At 43.9% G+C, this 16,736-nt stretch overlaps 1 pseudogene; it reads left to right on the top strand.

Moving 5' to 3' along the window:
• Window positions 1-12,493: 12,493 nt before the first annotated feature.
• On the top strand, window positions 12,494-13,103 carry LOC116557303 (annotated as a pseudogene).
• The last annotated feature ends 3,633 nt before the right edge of the window (window positions 13,104-16,736 follow it).

Genomic DNA, 16,736 nt, shown 5'->3' with positions numbered 1-16,736 from the left:
ACAGAAAACACACAGGGCATCAGACAACCAAAGTGGAGCTGGCTAACTAGATATGACTCCAGTTGTGACCACGCCATAGTGCCCCCTAAGCTTGGTGAAGAAAATAGTGCCCAACAGGCCAAAGAGAGCTGAAAGGGCCATGAGGATGCTAAGCATGGAATCTCTAACCCCTTGAGTATAGGCATAGCCAGTGATGATACAGTCAGACCCCAGAACTGTCATGTAGAGGAAGGCCAAGCCCAAGCCAGCTAAGAAGACTGTCTGCAGTAGGCTTCCCATCCCTCACAGCACAGGCAGAGCAGCCTTTGCATGTTTCGAAGGTGAAGACGAAAACCTGTGGTTGTGGTCTGTTCTTCAAGGTTAAATTTGTGGTCCTTTGGCTCTTCCAAAGTCCTGGGCTTGTAGATAAATCCATCATTGATTTCCCAGCAGTCCATTTCATCCAAAATAAAATCCAGACAAGCTTTAAGTCAGTGCCTGTCCATCTCCCCTCAACCCATCCCCAGTCTCATCTGCTTCTTTGTTGGACAATTCCTGTGTACACTGATGGCCTGCTACTCCAAGCACCTATGTCTGTTTCCCTAAAGATCCCTCTCCAGCCACAGGAACATGAGGGGTGGGCTGTAAGTTGCCCTGAGAACACCTCTCAGCAAAAGATGGACAAGAATTGGTGAATAAACACCCTAGTTTCCTTGGGCCTTGATGGTACAGTTCTGAGGTATGTCCTACATAGTCTCTAAAAAGGTCCCCAGTAGGATTGAGCCCAGTGGCCATCAGTGGTAACCTACATATTAACACACCTTTTACTAGCTTTTCTCCCATCCCTGTCTCACTTACCATTCCCTCACCATGCTGCCTGGAATCACCTTCCAAATATTAATAGATGACTTTTCACCCCAAATTTTCATCTCAGGGATTACTCTTGAGAGAATCCAAACTAAGACATAGTCAACCCAGGAGGATGGCACTGAAGGGAGGAGGAACAGGAGGACACGTTTTGTAGAAGATAAAATGTCACATGCTTAGAACTCAGTCATGAGCTCCAGGAAATAGTGATAAATATTTCCTTTGATTACTTTTCTGAAGAAACAGATATTTATGCAAAAAGGCTAAATACCTTTCAGTCTTCCAGGACAGAAAAGACAATGATTAAGTGTAGATTAAAAAATATACAACCACTTACGAGGAGTAGTTAGTGTAAATTAAGACAAATCCTGCAAAAGACTAGAGGAGCCAAACAGGACTATGGAGGAAGGAGAAAGGAGCAGGTAGGCCAGATCTGTTCTAGACCAAGAAGTGTGAGAAGGATGAAGCTCTTAATTGCAGAAATGAATGTATTTGCCAGAACAGTTTTTAAAAAAAATCACAGTGACAACCACAATGAAAAAAATAGCTGATGTTGGCCAGGCGTGGTGGCTCAAGCCTGTAATCCCAGCACTTTGGGAGGCCGAGGCGGGTGGATCACGAGGTCAAGAGATCGAGACCATCCTGGTCAACATGGTGAAACCCCGTCTCTACTAAAAATACAAAAAATTAGCTAAGCATGGTGGTGCGTGCCTGTAATCCCAGCTACTCAGGAGGCTGAGGCAGGAGAATTGCCTGAACCCAGGAGGCGGAGGTTGCGGTGAGCCGAGATCGCGCCATTGCACTCCAGCCTGGGTAACAAGAGCGAAACTGCGTCCCAAAAAAAAAAAAAAAAATAGCTGATGTTGACTTAAGTTTTACTATATGCCAGGGAGTAAAATTGGGCTTTATACAAACTATCTTATTTAATTGTCACAACATCCCTATGACATCACTTGTTTCATTGTCCTTAATTTACAGAGAGTGAGACAGAGAGTATGAATAAACTAACCTTGCATGGCCGCACAGGTAATAGCCACAGAGGGGAAGGACATACCTTATTCTATCTGTCCATTTATCTGCTTACATATCTATCTATTCATCCATCATCTAAATATCTCTATCTAGCTCTCCAAATACATGTATTTTATTTATGCAATGAGATCTGGTGGACTTTAATTGCAAAATAACTTAAGAGAAAAGAGAATTAATTGTTAGAAGTACAGAAAAAGAAACTGAGAGCAGAGCAATTCCTGGACTGTGCTGTACCAGGCAGAGGGGCAGCATTGTCAGTATGCAGTGTTGGCTCTTTCTTTGGGAGAATGAGGTCATATACTGGCAAGGCCCCCTTTCTTTTATTCCCACCATAGTGTTCGGGAATTTCTGTTTTTTAAAAAAAAATACACTTGATAACAGGAATGACCAATTCATCGTATTATCTTCACCAAAGAGCAGCCCATACTCTGACAAAGTAGCATCTCTCATATCTTCGGGGGAGGAGGTTCATAAGTGAGATAGGAGGAGTAATTTGCCCCCAGGACTGTGGGAGAGGTGTTGTATACTGCACAGTCCCATGGGGGTCTTAGTCTCTCTGAATGGAGCCCCCAGAGTTATGCAGTGCACAACCTATGTATAAGGCAGCTCCACCTGCTGCCACCGATAAGATCAGCCCTATGAACCGCATGACCGACAGCACAGCTGGAGCCCTCTCATTGTCACTGTCTCTAGGCACATTTGCAAATAAAATGTTGAGATTATGATCAGAACTTTCAAGAGTTCTGGAAAGAAACACTGACATAAAGGAGAAGAAAAGTATAGGAGCTCCCTCTGAGTTTGCTTTACTTTGAATGTTCACAGCCTCCCGTCGCCTTTCTAGGAAGTTCTTCACTGTGTGTTGCTGAGGTTTTTTTTTTTTGTTTGTTTGTTTGTTTTTTTTTTTTTTTGTGAGACGGAGTTTCGCTCTTGTTACCCAGGCTGGAGTGCAATGGCGCGATCTCGGCTCACCGCAACCTCCGCCTCCCGGGTTCAGGCAATTCTCCTGCCCCAGCCTCCTGAGTCGCTGGGATTACAGGCACACGCCACCATGCCCAGCTAATTTTTTGTATTTTTAGTAGAGACGGGGTTTCACCATGTTGACCAGGATGGTCTCGATCTCTTGACCTCGTGATCCACCCGCCTCGGCCTCCCAAAGTGCTGGGATTACAGGCTTGAGCCACCGCGCCCGGCCCTGTTGCTGAGGTTTTATAGCCAATTGGGGAACTAGCTGACAAACCCTGGACAGAAATAGAAACTACACAAAGTGAAACCAAGTTCCATCCAAGAATGAAACAACAAGCAATCACATGACATGCCCATGTCATCACCTGACCCACAGATGGAGGAGCAAATGTATCAATGATCTGGTCCATCTGCCAGACTGTTGCATTCATTCCTGTAAAGTGAAAGGAAGGAAACATTGCAACCTAATAGGTGACTCCTTCCTTCTGGTGAATTTAACATCATGCACTTGCTAGATTTGCTAGTCACGAAATTATGGTGAAAACAGGAAAGATCCCTTTGGGTTGAACTATAGGCTAGTCATAGGACTTGCGACCAGGAAAAGACCTTCAAGATCAATTCTATTGAAGCTTGGACAATTAACAGATTAAAAAAAAACAACTGAGAAACAGAGAAACTATGTTATTTGTAGCTAATTATTTTAACTTCCATCTCATCATTCTTTCCCAACACAGCTCACTATCTTAGCAACAATAATAGTGTTAACAGCCATTATTATAACCAACATGTTTGTCAGGGGAGAAAGGTAACAAGGGGTGGGTACACGACAGAATTAGTTGAACACTTACTCTGTGCTAGGCAGTAGCACTAAGCTTTCTACATCTGTGCATCTGAATCCTCACAACAACTCTTACAGGTTAATAGTGTTTCCTTTTCACAGATTAGGAAACTGAGGCACACAGAAGTGATTTTATTTGTTCAAAGTCACAGAGGGCACATGGCTGAGCTGAGATTCAAACCGAAGCAGTGTGACTACCAAGGTGAACATCTTAACTATTCCACCATCATTGAAGGACACACTTACAAGATTGGTTTTTAAATTGTAATAAATTCTGTCCTTTATCTTTTTTTTAAATTTAATTAACAGAGATGGGAAGACTTTCTTCACTCAGAGACAGAGGTCACTGTGTCACTTGGCTTTTACCCACATAGCTGTTTTATTTTAGGTGCTGTTATTTAAGCCAGAATATATCCAAATAAGTATAGTTTAAAAGAAAACATGATTATAAGGGTTCCTAGTCTTTGCAAGGCATGATTTCTGTAGACTCCTCCTTAATATCTCCCTTTACCTTGGCCATCGAAGCTCACAAATGTTTTCTAGCAGACTACTGACCGTGCAAATAGAGAGTAGGATGAGACCTTTGGCTTTAAGCTGCCAATGTGTATATATTTCAATGTGAATAATCCAAGTTTTGCAAGTTGAAGAAAAAGCAAAAATGCCAGATTCTTTCATTTCGCTCTATTACTAAAACAAAATTTTTTACCTTTATTATCAATGACAATTGACAGTCACACTTGAGGATTAATTTTTTTTTTTTTCTTTTGAGATGGAGTTTCACTCTTGTTACCCAGGCTGGAGTGCAATGGCACGATCTCGGCTCACCACAACCTCCACCTCCTGGGTTCAGGCGATTCTCCTGCCTCAGCCTCCTGAGTAGCTGGGATTACAGGCACGCACCACCATGTCCAGCTAATTTTTGTATTTTTAGTAGAGACAGGGTTTCACCATGTTGACCAGGATGGTCTCGATCTCTTGACCTCGTGATCCACCCGCCTCGGCCTCCCAAAGTGCTGGGATTACAGGCGTGAGCCACCGCACCCAGCCCAAGCGTTAATTTTTTTTTTAAAGAGGAAGCTTTATCATTGACCAGAATTAAGAAATAGAAATCTCTTTTTTCTTCTTCTTTTTTTTTTCTTTTGTGGTGACAGTGTTTCCCTATGTTGCCCAGACTGGCCTTGAACTCCTGACCTCAAGCCATCCTCCCACCTTGGCCTCCCAAAGTTCCAGGATTACAGGCATGAGCCACCAAGCCTGGCCAATAAATCTTTTAATTTACTTATTTTCCAGGCCTAAAATTGCCAAGGAACTTCTATGATACATTTTGAGAGGCTTCTCTCCTAAAAGTACAGTCTATATACTCTTTAGATAATATAATATCAACCATTTCTTAGGTGCTTCCTATATGCAGATATAGTGTTAAGTGCTTTCCAAATCCTATATTTCATAGAATCCTTCCCAAAGCTGAACGTGCGTGTGTGTTTGTGTGTGTGTGCACGCATAACTTTATTTCCCTCATTCTGCAGATAAGTCAAGTAACTTGCCGTTAGAGTATGCATCTAGTAAGAGGCATAGCTGCTTTTAGCGAAATTCATACTCAAACCTGTGTCTGCGTTGACTCCAAATAACACGTTCCTAAAGGCTGTTATCTGCCTGTCTCAGAGCCCCGATTGCCTTGTCAGCTCTCTACTGCTCAGCTGATCAGAGGACTAGTACCCACGGCAGTATCACTCACCAACCAGTTAGCCTCCGTTGTCACCATCAGCTCACAGTCCAGTCCGTCTGAATGGTGATGATCAGCACCATGCCGGCCAGAATCGCCAAGGCCGCTAGGGTGCTCACCAGTGCACAGCAGGCCACCTGCCAAAGGAGAGGAAAGGGAGTTTGGAACCCGAGAATAGACTTTCTGGCTCCACTGCAATGCATACGGTTATTTATCTGACAGTTCAAGGAATATCTAAATGAACACAAAGACCTTAGAGAGAAAAAGATTCAATGTAGGTTTGGAGCCCAATGCTATTGTGTTAATGCTAAGTATTTTCTTCCTCCCACCCCATCAGAGCCAGAGCAGTTGCTAGTTTGTATCTTGCAGACACAGACTCTGCTGTTCTATTGACTTCATGTCGTGGGATTTCAGCTCAGGCTGACAAATTAGGGCAGAGGAAAACACTGAGGAATGATTAGCCTGATCCCAAACCAGTGAGCAGGGCCACAAAGAAAACACTAGCTGGTGGACATTCAGCACTCTCACTGGTGGTGCAGGGACACGGGAGACACTCACAGTGAGCCAGTCATGCCGGATTTGCTCCATCTGCTTCTTGCAGGGGAGCACGAGCATCAGGACAGTGCAACAGGTGGTGGCAAAGGCGTTCTGAGTGATGAAGGCGTTCTGAGTGACGAAGGCGTTCTAGGTGATGAAGTCGTTCTGAGTGACGAAGGCGTTCTGGGTAACAAAGGCATTCTGGGTAACGAAGGCATTCTGGGTGACGAAGGCATTCTGGGTGACGAAGGCTTTCTGAGTGAAGAGCGAGGCACAAGCAACTGTGAATGGAAACACCTAGCCCAATCTTTACCCTCAGTTTTAACAGGCAGGTCACAGCCATGTCATTTAATGGAGACTAGGCCGGGCACGGTGGTTCATGACTGTAATCCCAGCACTTTGGGAGGCCAAGGCGGGCAGGAGCTCCAAACAAGCCTGGCCAACATGGTGAAACCCCGTCTCTACTAAAAATACAAAAATTAGCCAGGCACAATGGCATGCACCTGTAATTCTAGCTACTCGTGAGGCTGAGGCACGAGAATCGCTTGAACCAGGGAGGCAGAGGTTGCAGAGAGCCAACATCGTGCCACTGCACTCCAGCCTGGGCGACAGAACGAGACCCGATGCACAGTAGTTGCATTTGACCAAATCTCTGTGCAACCAGGGTTGGCATTTCCATTGGTGATCACAGGCTTATGTAGGAAGCAAAAGCAGACTTGGGCTCACTAAAGACAAAGCCTTTGCAACCAGAAGAGTAAAAAGCTGGTTTCTGCAATGAGTGAAAACGTATTTGAGAGACAGATCACGTGAAAAACTGGCTTCTCCATAAGTCAAGAAACTTAAAATGTTCTAGTGCTATATTACACTCTACTGTATTTAATTTGTAACAGAAGTTAACCCATTTAGCCTAAAGACCAGCACACCAGATTTTTAATCAGCTAATGTTTTCAATGGTGTGGCTTCAGAGAATGCCTTTTCATGGTAGAAGGAGAAAAGTCATACATTCTGTCGTAGAAGGAAACAATCACGTTGACTAGAAATCAAAGAATACGAAAAACATAAAATAGCCTACATTCTTATTGAACAAAAGAAGCTTAAAGAGTTAGTACAGCCAAAAGCTAAAATTAGATCTATCTACATTTGAGCAAATAAGTCTCCACATCCTAATGACTAGCTTAGACAGATTACCCAGTACAAAACATCATTTACACAAATAAATTGCCTCTAATAAAAACAACACAAGTGTATTATACATAGGTAATGCCAAAAAAATATTGAAAGGATTTTTTCAGGAATTTGATATTAAAAACCTATACTTAGCAAAAATCTAAAAACTACATTAAGATATTTTACATGTAGAATCAGAGAATAATGTCACAAAGCTGAATAACTTGTTCTTTTCTTTTCTTTTTTTCAGACGGAGTCTCGCTCTGTCACCCAGGCTGGAGTGCGGTGGTGTGATCTTGTCTCACTGCAACCTCTCCCTCCCAGGTTCAAGCAACTCTCCTGCCTCAGCCTCCTGAGTAGCTGGGATTACAGGCGCTCACCACCAAGCTCAGCTAATTTTTGTATTTTTAGTAGAGACGGGGTTTCACCATCTTGGCCAGGTTGGTCTTGAATTTCTAACCTTGTGATCCACCTGCCTCAGCCTCTCAAAGTGCTGGGATTATAGGCATGAGCCACCATGCCCAGCCTGTATAACTTTTTCTAGTTTTTAACTTATGCTCTTTTGCTATTAAGTTCATAGCAATTTATGAATTTTATTTCACAAAATAAACCAAAAAAGCCAGTGAAGTCATAATATGCCACATAAATATGTATGTTAAAGGTAAGAGTGTTACCTTTATTTCTTAGTTTCTTGTCAATACAATCACCAATTAAGACCCCAAATATTAATACAGATCCAGCCAGCACTAAGCCAAACACTGCTGATAAAAGCAGATTATGTCCGTATAATTCTATCGGAAACAGACATGGCAAAGTGCCACATTCAGTCTCCCTGCAAGGCAGTATAGGCAAAGCATGTTTTAATCATCGACCTAAAAGATGGATCAAAGTTAAAATCCAGAAAGATGCATTTCTCCCAAAGGGCATGTAATATGCAGGATTACAAGACAGAATGTCAAAATTATACTTTTATGCAGTACGTCTATAACATCATTTTTGTGCTATATAGTTTTAAATTTTAAAAGCTGAAGAGAATCTATTTTAAAATCTTAAAACCTTCAAAGAGCCAATAAACTAATGAGAAGATATCAGACAAACACTCCGAAGAACATGAGAACTCCAAGAACAAAGCCCACAGGGCCCTGAGGACATCTGCTGATTCCAGAGCAACAGCTGTGAAACAGAACAGCAGGTTTGTTGTCCTCAGAAAGACAGACTATGGAAGTCCATGCTACCAAAGATGGGGACTAAGATAAACCAGTTCCCATTTTAAGCTGAGATCCCATGTAATTACATCCTAAGTGGCAAGGGTAAACTTGAAGTAAACTGACACTCACATGGATTTGTAGTCCAGTTCTACCTCATCTGGGTCCAGGAAATGTCACACCTTGAATGTGGATTATTGTTACCAAATGACTAGTGTCCACTATGCATCTGGTAGAAGCTAATTAAAATTATTTCTAAAGGAAGATGCCACCATCTTTGGCTTCAAAGTATTCCTACAATAATAATAAAATAAAATAAATTTATAAAATAATATAAAAATTATTATTATTATTTTGAGAATGGATCGCTCTCTGCCTCCCAGGATGAGAGCAATAATGCAATCATAGCTCACTGCAGCCTCAACCTTCCAGGCTCAAGAGATCCTGCCACCTCAGCCTCCCAACTAGCTGGGACTGCAGGCATGCACCATGATACTCAGCTAATTTTTTTTTTTTTTTTTGTAGAGATGGAATCTCACTATGTTGCCCATGCTGGTCTCTTGGGCTCAAGCAATACTTCTACCTTGGCCTCCCAAAGTGCTGGCATTACAAGTGTGAGCAACGACACCCAGCTTTTATAATTATTCATTATATTTATTCCAACACGTTTTTATGCACCTGCCTCTAATCTATTCTTTTCTTTTTTTAAATTTATTTATTTATTTTTTTTGAGATGGAGTCTCACTCTGTTGCCCAGGCTGGAGGGAAGTGGCACAATCTCGGCTCACTGCAACCTCCACCACCTGGGCTCCAGCGATTCTCCCACTTCAGCTTCCTGAGTAGCTAGGATTACAGGCGTGCACCACCATGCCCATCTAATTTTTATATTTTTAATAGAAACAGGGTTTCACCATGTTGGCCAGGCTGGTCTTGGACTCCTGACCTCAAGTGATCTGCGCACCTTGGCCTCCCAAAGTGCTGGGATTACAGGAATGAGCTACCACACCCAGCCACCTTCCTCTATTTGTTCTATATTTGATAATTCAAACATATTTAAACAAAAATACACATTTTGCATCTAATATTTTGAGATATCCTAATGTCCTTAATATTGCAATTCTCTTAACCATCCAAAGACAAAACATTAATTTCATTTTGATTCCTCTTACTCATATTGATAAGGCACAGCTTACAAAAATAAAAAATCTTGGACTCATGAGGTAGATCAAAGTTGCTCCTAGAACACATATATTTAAACCATAAGCATTATTAAATAATAAATATGTATACATATTTATTTGGAGCAAATTTTGCCAGTTAATCAGAAAAAGTAAAATACTGTTTAGCATGAATTTGCTTTTAGAAATTTGTAAAAATACAAGCACCAAGTTAGGGAATTCTCAGGGATTTTGTTTTCTTTTGACAAAGTTGTCTTCATTCATTTGTCACTGAGTGACTAAGGGGGAAATATCCACCTGTATCCCTTTTCTTCTATATTTATTTATTCATTTTTGAGATGGAGTCTCACTCTGTAGCTCCGGCTAGAGTATAATAGCACAGTCTTGGCTCACTACAACTTCCGCCTCCCAGGTTCAAGTGATTCTCCTGCCTTAGCCTCCTGAGTAGCTGGGACTACAGGCATGCACCACCTCGCCTGGCTAAATATTTTTTATTTTTATTAGAGACAGATGTTTCACCATGTTGGCCAGGCTGGTCTTGAACTCCTGACCTCAGGTGATTCGCCCACCTCACTCTCCCAAAGTGCTGAGATTACAGGCGTGAGCCACCATGCCCAGTCCCTTTTTTTAAGGCTAGAGATAGAGAAATAAGCAAGGATTTCCATTGTCATATGTGCCATAAAGGAAGTAGCCCAGAATGTAATGGAAGAATGTAGAAATGGCAACCAACTCAACTGGTGAAGGCAGGACAAGGGCTTTCAGTGGAAACTGCCCCAGGGTAATATCTGAGGGCCAAGAAGGAACTGACCTAGCAAGTAAGTATTAGGGATAGAGACAGCTCTCCAGGTTGGGAGAACAGTGGGTACAGAGGCCTGGAAAAGAGAAAGCATAACTGCAGACAAGATCCAGAGGTTGGGGTGTAAGGTCCAAAAGTCAAAGAGGGATAAGAAAGGGAAGGGATGAAGCAAGTCTGAAATGAGACTCTCCTTTACCTGGGAGGAGCAGAAAGGAGTGGTGGATCACCAAAGCTTCTGTGCCTTGATATGGTTTGGCTGTGTCCCCACCCAAATCTCAACTTGAACTGTATCTCCCAGAATTCTCACGTGTTATGGGAGGGACGCAGGGGGTGGTAATTGAATCATGGGGACCAGTCTTTCCCATGCCATTCTCGTGGTAGTGAATAAGTCTCACAAGATCTGATGGGTTTATCAGGGGTTTCTGCTTTTACTTCTTCCTCATTTTTCTCTTGCTGCTGCATGTAAGAAGTGCTTTTCACCTCCCACCATGATTCTGAGGCCTCCTCAGCCATGTGGAACTGGAAGTCCAATTAAACCTCTTTTTCTTCCCAGTCCTGGGTACATCTTTATCAGCAGTGTGAAAATGGACCAATACAGGCCTCTGTGGATTCTCAGCTGCAGGGGGCCTCCTCTCCAGCCTTTCAACACAGCCACCCCGCACCTTCCCACAGAGCTGGGGGCAGGACTCCTCTCCTGCTTCCTCTTGCCCATCCTAACCATCACTCCTTATTTTCACCTTTCTCATGCCCATCAGAAATGGGGGTCTGATTTAGATCTTTAATGACACAGAAAACACAGCACAGAGTGAGTGTGGGAAAGTTCTGGACCAGACCCCCAACTGGCCAGAGACTGGCATCCCAGTCTTCCTTGACATGCCCTGCAATCTCATGTGTGTCTTTCTGGTTTTAGAGAGCCCTGTGAAAGCCTTCTTTATGGCTCTCACTACCTTCTATCCTACCTCGTCACTACATCGTCTATGGAGGCTACCACTGATTTAGATCCGTCATTGTAACCTGCACTAGACTAGCCCTGCTATAGTGGCAGGGATTCCATGTCTTCTCCTTCCTTCCTCCCCTCCTCCCTTCCTTTCTTTCCTTTCCCTCTTCCTTTCTTCCTTCCTCCTGTCCTTCCTTCCCACCTGCCCTCTTGTATGTATTCATGTATTCGGGGGTTTTGCCACACACTGGGGACAAAGTGGTAAGAGAACTGGAGAGAGTTCTTATATTTACAGCCCAGGGATAACAGACAATAGACCATGAATTACAACCCAATGTGATGAGTTATAGATTAGACAGGGCGAGGTGCCACCCCATCACCCCAGAAGCTACTCATGGAGGAACCATGGCAGGTCACTCAAAAGGCCCTCTGGAACCTAAAGATTGGCATACGGCACTGAGGAAGGACATTGATGCTGGCCATGTCATCCCCTGACACAGGAGCACTGTCCAGCCAACCACCACAACACTGAAACAAGTGCCTAGGGTCATTCATACTCAAAGAAGTCGCCAACCCTGTGGCCTCTCCCCAGGTGCACCCTCTGTGCTTCAGCACCTCAGCAATGCCTGAGGCATAAGGATTTTGCTGTCACTCCACACCCCAGCACTGGACAAATCCTCCAGTGACAGAAACTACATTGAAGTGCTGGAACCACTGTCTGCTCAGCTTAGCCCCTCTGGCCCATTGCTTGTGGAAACAGCTTCTTGGGAGCTAGACTGCAACATCAGGAATTCTCCAGAATATGTCAGTATCTTCCGTCTGGCCCAGCCTGGGGAGAGGATCTGGCCAGGGGACAGATCACCCCTTACTGACTAGTCTCCCTTCAAAGCCTCAGCACCATGGTGGGTCCTCAGGCTGGGCTTGCGTTTCTCTTGTCCACTGAGTTTCCCACTTCCCTAAATAACTTCTCTTCTCTCCGGAAAACTTGCCCACACTCACTCTGCACTGATGACTGTGTTTCCTGTGTCACTAAAGATCTAAAGCATGGAAAAGGACTTCCTTGAGTTCTCATCTGCACACCTGCCCCACCGACACCTACACCCGGCCCCGGACTCTGCCTCCCCTCCTGTCTCCAGGCTCCTGGCACAGGCCAGTTCCTCCCCACATTCTCTCTTCCCTTCTGGAAGACATTAGTCCAGCCTTTCTCCCGCTCCGCTCATGTGTCCTCACACTTTCTGTTTACTAGGTCTTATAAACAAGCTATTATTCCAAGTATCTCTTCAAAAAACAGCAACAGGCTTTCGGGTTTCAGCTGGGAGGAGGCCAAGGTGCAAATTTCTTCAGTCGTCCTGAATCTGGGTTCATCAAACACCAGCCGCCTCTGCCATGCTGCCAAAGTTCAACCCCAATGAGATCAAAGTCGTGTACCTGAGGTACACCGGGTGTGAAGCGGGTGCCACGTCTGTGCTGGCCCCCAAGGTCGGCCCCCTGGGTCTGTCTGCAAAAAAGGTTGGTGATGACATTGCCAAGGCAACCAGTGACTGAAAGGATCTGCGGATTACAGTGAAACTGACCGTTCAGAACAGACAGGCCCAGATTGAGGTGGTGCCTTTTGCCTCTGCCCTGATCATCAAAGCCCTCAAGGAACCGCCAGAGACAGAAAGAAACAGAAAAACATTAAACACAGTGGAAATATCACTTTTGATGAGACTGTCAACATTGCTAGACAGACGCAGCACCGATCTTTAGCCAGAGAACTCTCTGGAACCATCAAAGAGATCCTGGGGACTGCCCAGTCTTGGGCTGCAATGCTGATGGCCGCCACCCTCATGGCATCATAGATGGCATCAACAGTGTGCTGTGGAATGCCCAGCTAGTTAAGAAGCACGACAGAAAATATTTCAATGAAGGATCATTGGACAAAAATAAAAACAAAAAAACAGCAACAACAACTTTTCTCTTGCCTCCCTGTTCTCTTGCCTGCTACCCGGGCTCTCTACTCACCCTTATTATCTTGAAAGGATCATTTGTTCTTGCTTCAATTCTCCCTTGAACCCACTCTGAACAACTTTCAACGTGTCTGTCTACTCCTCACAAGGTCATCTATGACCCCCACAAGGTTCGATCCAGCCATCAGTTCTGAGTTCATCTCATCTCTGCATGTGACACCTTGCTCCCTTCCTCCTTTAAGAACTAGGCTTCATGCACCCCCTTCTCCTGGCCTTTCTCTTCCCACACTGGCCACTCCTTCTAGTGCCTCCTTTCCCAACCTCCTGCCTTTAGCATCCTCAAACGTCTGGTGTTAGATGTCCTCTCCTCCCCCTCCCTTCCCCCTCCCTCTTCTTTCTATTCCCCTCCCTTCCCCTCCTGTCCTCTCCTTCCCCCTCCTGTCCCCTCCCCCTCCTTCTCCCTCCCCTCCCCCTCCTTCTCCCTCCCCTCCCCCTCCCCTTCCTTCCCCCTCCCCTCCCCCTGTCAGGGGTCTCACTCTAGTTGCCTAGGCTGAAGTGCAGTGCTGTGATCTCAGCTCACTGCAGCCTTGAGGTCCCAGGCTCCTGTGATTCTCCCACCTCAACCTCGTGAGTAGCAGGGATTACAGGCGCCCACTATCATGTCTGCGTATTTTTTTTTTTTTTTTTTAGTAGAAACAGGATTTCACCATGTTGCCCAGGTTAGTCTCAAACTCCTGGACTCAAGCAGTCTGCCCACTTTAGCCTCCCAAAGTGCTGGGATTACAGGTGTGAGCCATGGCACCCAGCCACCTCTTCAATTTTCTAACTAAACCCACTCCCTTAAGGATCTCACCAGCCTCATGATTTAAAATACCACAAAGCCGACAAGTCCCAAATTTCTAAGTCCAGCAAGCACCACTTCCTCAATGTCTATGGGATGCTGAGTAGGCGTATCACATTTAACACGTCCAAAATGGAACTCCTGATCTTCAAACTGGTTCCACCCCCAGTTTTCCCCAACTTAGTGAGTGAAAACTCCATCTTTCCTGTTGCTCAGACCAGAAAATCTTCGTCTGTTCTCTCTTTTAAACCCTACACCCCAGCCAGGCAACATGTTGCCTCGGCCTTCAAAAAAATATCCTGAATCTGATTACTTTTCACCACCACCACTGCTACCAGCCTAGACACCTTCACCTCCTTCCCGGGTTATTGCAGTATCCCCACATTTATCCCCTGCCTCTGCCTTGGCCCACTTTCAATCTATTCTCATCATAGCAGCCAGAACGGTTCTATTAAAAATCTATACCCCAGAACTTAAAGTATAATACAAATAATAATAAAAGAAAACACACACAAAGTAAAAAAAAAAAAAAAAACTAAGATCTTGAAACTCCTCTGCTCAAAACCTCTAATGGTTCCCATCTCACTTAGGGTAAAATACAAAGTGCTTATAATGGCCCACAATGTCCTCAGGATCTGTTTCCTCCATTCACTTCTCTGACCTCATCTTTTACTACTCTCCCTCATCCACTGTGCTCCAGCCACATGATCTTTGCTCCCATCTCCAAACCTTTGCACTCGCAGTTCCCTGTCTGGAATACTCTTCCTCTAGACAGGGTCATGGCTCAGCCCATCAGCCCATCATCCCCATCAACTCCATTGGGATAACTTTATTTGAAAGTTATCTTTGCAGTAGAGCCTTCTCTACCCACCCCACGAAAAAATTACACCATTTATAAAAGCACTGACCAATAGAACTTTCTGCTTGATGAAACCATCTCTTCACTGTCAAATAGGATTGCCACTATGAGGCTTTTGAGCACTGAAAATGTGGCCTGTGTGACTTGGAAACTGAATTTTTAACTTTAGTGTACATATCGTCAGCCACACAATGCTAGTGGCTACTGTGTTGTAAGCACAGCACCTTTACGCACTTTTATCTCCTTTTGCTGCTTTCTGTGTTTGCTTACTATTTGCCACTAACATACTATACAATTTACGTATAATTTATTTGTAGATCTTGTTTATAATTTGTTCTCACTAGAATGTAAAGGGAAAGAACAAATTATGACTACATGGAGAAAAAGGGGCAGGGATCTTTGACTGTTTTGTTCACTACTATATTCCTCGTACCTGGAACAGTTTCTGGCACATAGTACATACTAAAAAAAATATTAGTTAAGTAAAGGAACATGCAATGGAAGACTAGAAGCTCCACTCAGACATTTGTCTGCTCTCTGTCTATGTCTGCTCTCTGCTAATTGCTAGATGTTGAACGAACTTTCATCTCCTGACCTGGAAGTTCATGTGTTCTGCTAGCCCTTCTCCTTCTGAGTGGTTTCTTCATTCAGAAACCAGTATCTAGTTTCCCAGTGGTGTACCCACTGCCTTCACCCCAACCCACCCGTCTATAGCCTCTTGGTCCTCCCGGCCAGGCTTGGCTTGGTTGAGCTTCTCTTCAACGAGGCTTACCTGAGACAACAAATGGTCAAAAGCCATTTGTAGCCCAAGAGGGCTGTCAGCCTATGCTTCTCTTTGCTAAGACTCTGGAAAACAATACAGCACTTCACAGCATCTCTCGGCAGTCAACCAGAGCTAGCAGGTGGACCTCAGTCATCAACACCACATGCTAAATCATCAGCAAATGGTCTGATGATGAGGGACTTCTGCACACTTAGAGACCTTCTAAGCATAGGTCATGCCTTTTTATGCCTTTCCAGGACACATCACTGTGGCCCCCAGTGGTGGTTAGGTGGCTATTACTAGGCTAAGACTCTGCAATGAATGTCTTGCTTCCTTTCTGAAAGAAATTCTACCCTTGGGCCAAGGGATAGGGAAGGAAATAGAAGGGAATTCTAGTTATGACTGTTCTTTGTTTTAACCTATAAATGGGTTTCCATTTTAAGAGCCCAGATGTCAAGAGTATCTTATTATAATGGCCCCACACCAGCTGGGAATGAAGTAGAAATTAGAACGGTTGTTGAAAGCTTTCAGTTTCCTTCTTTATTAAGTCTGATGACTCAGACTTGATCTAGGGCTTTCTGTAACAGCCAGGCACATCCTTCTTACATAAATGAGAGAAGATGTAACCACCTATTATATTGCCTGGCATATAAAGAACACTCAACAAACTGGCTAATAATACGATGAGTAGTAATATATATATGCCGTTCTGCTGCACAGTGTCTATCACAATGAAAACAATTGTTGGAAGTAAACTGTACATTGAAATGTACTACCAAAATCAAAAGTGAAGCAAAAAAGAGTTTTCATGGATGGCTAAAAACTTTCTATTTTACTGAGCGAAAGAAAGACAAGAAACCCAAACGGTCCTTTTGGGCACCATTTATCTTTCTGTTAAACATCAATCTGATATAGTGGGGAAGGAGTTTCAGTTTCATTTAAAAATCATTTATGTTGTCTAGTGAAACAGAACAATTTTCCTTCTAGAGAAACAGGGTATCTGTTTAGCCAATGACAAGTAGCTCCCATTTTCTTTTTTCTTCTTCTTCTTCTTCTTCTTCTTCTTCTTCTTTCTCCTTCTTCTTCTTCTTTCTTCTTCTTC

The sequence above is a fragment of the Sapajus apella genome, unplaced genomic scaffold (assembly GCF_009761245.1).
Source record: "Sapajus apella isolate SASKATOON/1434 unplaced genomic scaffold, GSC_monkey_1.0 scaffold19, whole genome shotgun sequence".
NCBI classification, from domain to species: domain Eukaryota; kingdom Metazoa; phylum Chordata; class Mammalia; order Primates; family Cebidae; genus Sapajus; species Sapajus apella.
This window is presented reverse-complemented; position numbering and strand designations above follow the sequence as displayed.